At 54.8% G+C, this 5,650-nt stretch overlaps 1 pseudogene; it reads right to left on the bottom strand.

Annotated features, from left to right (window-relative positions):
* Nucleotides 1-1,693: 1,693 nt before the first annotated feature.
* On the bottom strand, nt 1,694-5,203 carry LOC149128330 (large ribosomal subunit protein eL31 pseudogene; annotated as a pseudogene).
* Nucleotides 5,204-5,650: the final 447 nt, after the last annotated feature.

Here is a 5,650-nt window from a genome sequence, read left to right as displayed (position 1 = left end):
CCTGTAGGCACCTTCACACCCCCACGGCGCTGCTTCCTGGTCTGACAACGTGGGGCTCCAAATACCAACTACTGAGGGGCGTAGTGAGGACCTGGTACATTTCCCTCCCTGGGGCCCGCTGTTAGTGCTGGAGGTGCCCTGGCCTCCACGCAGTGGATCTCAGTGAATTGATAAGAGGTGCACACAGGCTCAGAGTGTGCTGCACGGAAGGACGGTGCTCAGCGGCCGGCACCTGCTAGCCCTCGGCCCAGGCTGGGTGTGCAAACGTGGGCAGGGCCTGTCCTAGGAACCAACGCAATTCCTCCTGAGGAGGCCGGCCTGGCCCCTGGGACAAGGCTGTCTTCAGCCCTGGCAGCTGCCTGTACTGGAAGCTTTGACAGGCCCAGAGTCACTTTGCAAAGAGCCAGCAAAAAGGAGTTGAAACTGCCAGATGCCTTTATCGTGGGCGGAGCAGAGCAGAGGCTGGGCCCCAGGGCAGCTGGAGCTTGATGGGTGAGGTTCCTTCTGGGAGTGGAAAGCGAGGGAGGCAGTCAGCCCCTGCCTGCACCCAGAGAGGCTGCTCACCCAGGAAGACCACAGCCCACAGGCTTTCCTGAAGTCTGGCCACACCCTGCTGGGCCTCATGGTATGTGCTGTCACTCAGCTTTCCATCAAGCACCTGCTGCATCCACTGAGGCCCGTGCCAAGCACTGGGGATCCAGCATGACCTAGAGCAGCCCGGCCCCCACTTGCACACCTGTTGATTCCCCAGACTCGTTCTCTTGAGAAGCTGATGCTGTCTCGCCCTAAGCAGCACCAGGCATTCCTGACCCCCACACAGCCCATCACAGCCCACCCAGGACAGCAGGAGCTCTTGTTTCTGTCCTTGAGTTTCTCCTCCCTGGCTTCTGGGTCCAGCCCTCACATTTGCTGGGATCTTGAAGACCGTCTGTCCCATGCCCCTTTCCTCACGGCGGGCTCAGTGCTCGTGTGCGTGCCGCGATGCCCAGTCCAGCTGGAGTCATCTTGTCCTGGCTGATTCCGGACAGACCCAGCAAGGGGACTGCACAAGCCAGTCAGGGCAGGGTCACAAAAAACCTGCAGTGGATCCCTATGGCGTTTGGATTGCACTGGGGACAGTGAGAGCCCCTGGCAGAGGAAAGCTGGGCAGAGACATCATAGATTTCCCACTTGCTTGTTACACTCATTTCACAAATATTTATTGAGTGCATACTCTGTGCCAGGCTGTGCTGGGGCGTCCTCACGGCACACTGCGGCGTGGAGGCAGCTACGGAACAAGGTAAGTTTGTTGACTTTGTAAGACTGTCTACGGGCGCTCTTCAACTCAGGATGGGGTTCCATCCTGCTGACGCCACTGAAAGCTGAAAGTGCATTGAACTCGCCTGGCCTAGTGAACAGCCTAGCTTGGCAGCACAGCACGTGGTGGAGCATCAGTGATTTCCCCTCATGGTTGCAGAGCTGACCGCCAGCTGCGGGGACCCGGCATCTGCAGGGAGAGTGGCACTGCACGTCCCGAGCCCAGGAAGAGATCAGAACTGAAACTCTGGAGTTTGGTTTCTACCGAATGTGTGTTGCTTTTGCACCATCGTAAAGTCCAACAGTTACAAGTCAAACCACTGCGAGGCAAAGACCATCTGTCTCGGGGGAGGCACAGAAATAAGCAACTGTGCTGCAACTGTGAATAAAAGGGAAGCTCGAGAAAATGTCTCCAAGGAACAGAGCTGTTAGCGGAGGCCTCGACAGGGAGAAGGAGCCACCCTTTCGAAAAAGGGCGAAGAATGTTCCAGGTGGTGGAAGAGTGCAAAGTTAAGTGCAAAGGCCCTGTGGCTGGATGGGCTTTGGAGGACCCTGGAAGCTGCAGGAATGGTGGTTGCATTGGCGCAGAGCGGGAGGCAGAGCAGGTCTTCATGACGGGGGCCCATCGCCAGTGAACAATGATGGCGCTGTATGTGCAGCTGGTGCAGACACGCAGAGAAGTGGGCTGAGACAGCGAGCAGGGCCTGTTAACGGAGTATGTGGGGAGAAGGCGGGGCCAGCCTCAGGGAGAGACGGGAAGGAAGGAGTGATTTTTCCCCCTCAGTTTCTGGTGCGAGCGCTTATCTTCTGACATGACAAAGCCTGGGAAGGTAGGACCACGTTTGCCAGGAAAACAGAACCACATTTACTTTATGGAAAGCATTGAGAGGCTGGCTTCCAGAGGACGAGCCCAGGGCAGGGAGCCCGCTTAGAAGCTGAGCCAGGACGCCCGGAAACAGACGAGGAGGAGGATGACCCAGGGTGGTGACAGCGGGGATGACGGGAAGACCGGTGTTCCTGCTAAATGATCAAGGAGAAGAGCTTCCCGCCTCTCCAGATGCTGCGGATTTCCGTCTGGGAGATGGCTGAGCGGGCCAACCGGAGGCAGGAGTCCTTTTTGGAGAACGTTGAAGAGCAGCCACCATATGGAGGGGAGTGGGGGCAAGTGATGTGGAAAATGGGGTCGCAGGAGAGGCCAGACGAGGCTGCGGCACTGCGGCAGCTCCTATAGCCGGCTGTTTGGCACGGGAGAGGGGACTCTGGAGCCATTTGTGCCAGCGAGAAAGCCATCCTGGGACGCAGATGGCCAGGCAGCCACGCCCAGGCCCGCTGGCTGAGGGAGGGAGGGGCTGGGGCCTTGCAGCGAGGGTGACTGTCCTGGGAGGCAGGACGGGGCCCTGGGATTCCTGCCCTCCACATCATCACTGTCTTTCCCCGGAAGCTGGGCCCTGACTACGCAGTGACAACCTCTCCTTGTGGCCTTGCTGTCCTCGGAGTGCATCTCTAGCCTCCCAAGTTAGCAAAACGCAGGGGCTAGTGAAGCCTGGAATGACAGCTCGGTCCACTCAGGGCCCTGCCTGGACAGTCATCTATCCATCCATCCTTTCATTCATGCTGGTATGCATCTAACAAATGCTGACTGCTGCAGAGACTGCCCGAGGCCTGGGGACAAGACAGTGAGCAAGACCCAGACCCTGGTCCCCAGGAAAGCAGACGAGGACCCAGGCTTCTCAGCCCCTTCTTCCTCACCCTGTCCCAACTTCTGGTGTTGGTTCTCAGAGCTGTCCAGGGTGAGCTCCCAGAACTTTCGCCTCCAGCCTCTGGCCCTCACACTGTAGTTTCTGACTTAAGCCGCTGCTTTCATTTTTGTTTCATGAAACTAAGTTGCAGGCAAAAATCAGGTTGTACAAGACACTGACTAACATTTCTCTGCATTTGGCATTCATGCGGAGGGCTTTGAGAAGCCATTTAAATGCCGTACGCCGTGGGACGTCCCATTTGGAAGACACGTGCAGCTGGGAGGAGGAAGGCAGCGGAAGGGAGAGAAGGAAGGCAGGTCTGGAGGCGGAAGAACCAGTTAGGAGGCCTTTGGGATAATCCAGATGAGAGATGACACAGGCTCCTGCACCCCTGCCCCAACCTCGTCAATCACCCCAGCTCACAGCGAGAACAAACGAGGCTTCTGCCCTGCGGAAGGGCTGGCCCCAGCAGAGGCCTCTGCCTGCTTATTCCAAGTTTAACTAACGTTGATGGGGCATCTTCGCTTCTCAGACACCTTCATGTATAATTAATCTCCTCCAAGCTGTGTTGTCAGGGAAAATTAAACTGACTCTCTTTTTTCCCGAGATGAAGAAGTGGAAACCAAGGTCTAAGCAGGTTGGCATTTGAATCCTGGCTCCAGCCCCTGCCCGAGGTGCAGAAATCACGCTGTTGGCCCAGCACCGGACTTGTGAGGCTGCTGGGGAGAGATGGGATCTGATGAGCTCTCAGGGTGGGATTTCTGGCATCTACCGGTAGGAGGGAGAAACAATGAGGATAGAGTGGGTGCTTCTGGAACAGGTCCGGGGAACTGTCATGAACGGCTTTCCTGGATGGGCCTGGGCCTGGGCCTGGGCCTGGAGGCTTCTTTTGCAGGAAGCTTCTCCCCTCACCAGGCTCCTAGGAGAGGTTTGCCCACCACCCCCCACCTTCCCCACTCTTGGCTGGTCTTTGTTTTCCATAGTAGGCCAGCGTGGAAAGATAAGAACAACTGCGCCACCTGCTGGGCATGTAGGACAAGCACCAGCTGTGTCCAGGGGAGGAAGAGGTGGAAATTTCCCTTCCGGTTTGGAATTTGGGCCTTAAGAACCTTGGGCCACCAAACAGGGTATGACTCTTTGACAAGTAGTCCCGGGGACAGTCCTCCAGTTCAGCTGGTGGCAGGAAATTCTCAGTTGGTGGACGGTATCACACATGTGCAGTGTGATGAGAGCAGTGACGGGGCAGAGAAGAGAACCAATGAGGTTGACTTTGCAGGCCTGAATCCAGAAAGATGAGAAGGAGTTAAGCCAGGGTGTAGGGAGGGCTTGCTAGAGAGGGCACAGCAGGACAAAGGCCTGGCAGACTGTGCTGTCATCTCAGCTCCAGCCCAGGGCTAATCCCGCCCTTCTTCTCCCCTCCCTCACTCCTCTAGCTGCTTGGAGATGCTGTTGCCTGGGCTCCATAGTAGCAGAGTGTAGCCAGCATCTGCCCCACTGTCACCCAAGCAGCAGGTTCCTCTTATTTTGACCCAAGGCTCGCATCCCTTCCTCTTTCTACTCAAGTGAAACTTAGTGTGGCTGGAAAACCATGCTATAAGCAAAGATCCCTGCGCCCAGAGGTGCCAAATCAGAAAGCGTGGCTACAAAGGGAGGTGGCAGCATTGGAGACTGGTCCTTGTTGGTAACTCAGGAAAAGCAGCTCGAGAGAATGCTAGTTCTGCCAATCTGCCAGTCTGTGTGTGTGTGTGTGTATGTGTGTGAGCAGTTTTACGACTTTAATCCATTCTCCTCCACATCGACTGTCTGTAGATTTTTGAAAGTGATGACAGGTACATAGGTAACCAAACTGTAGAACTTGTTTTGGCGAATCTTCACCCTCTTTATGTTTTCTGGACAATCTTGTGTGACTATGGTATGCGACGCCCCTTATTCCTTTGGCCCAGATGGCTTTATTGAGGCTGGTATCAATGCGCATATCTGAACTCCCCTTGTCTTTCAAGGCAAACTTCCAGATCTCTTTGAGTGCCCAAGGGGCACACTTCTGGAAGCCCACTCCATGGATGCACTTGTGACTGTTGATGGTGCACTCTCGGGTCACCACTTCATTGATGGCGGAACTTGCCACCCTTCTTTGCGGGAGCCACCTTGTAGGACCCTAGTTGGAAAGAAAGGGAAGTCAGATGTTCAAATCCATTCAGTAGATTTCAACCATGAGTTGCAAAGTGGGAGAACTTCAAAATTTCATGGAAAAGTGGAATGAAAATACAAGTTTATTTGCCAAAAAAATCCCTGAAATTCATGTGTGTTTTTTTCATAATATACATTTCCATTAACTTTTAAAATTAACTTCTGTTTACTAACTCATTTATTTAATTTATTTTAAAGGCAGAGACAAAAGACCGACAGAGGGGCAGAGAAAGAGAGAGAGAGCGAGCAAGCGAGCTAGCTCTCCCATCTGCTGCTTTACTCCCCAGATGCTGGCAACAGCTGGAGCTGAGCCAGACTGGAGCTGGGAGCTGAGAAATCTGGATCTTCCATGTGGGTGGCAGGGACCCAAAAACTGGAGGCATCACCTGCTACCTCCCTGTATGTAGCAGGCATCACCTGCTACAAAC

This window comes from Oryctolagus cuniculus, chromosome 1 (genome assembly GCF_051225735.1).
Source record: "Oryctolagus cuniculus isolate XC-2025 breed Fujian yellow rabbit chromosome 1, ASM5122573v1, whole genome shotgun sequence".
Taxonomy (NCBI): domain Eukaryota; kingdom Metazoa; phylum Chordata; class Mammalia; order Lagomorpha; family Leporidae; genus Oryctolagus; species Oryctolagus cuniculus.
This window is presented reverse-complemented; position numbering and strand designations above follow the sequence as displayed.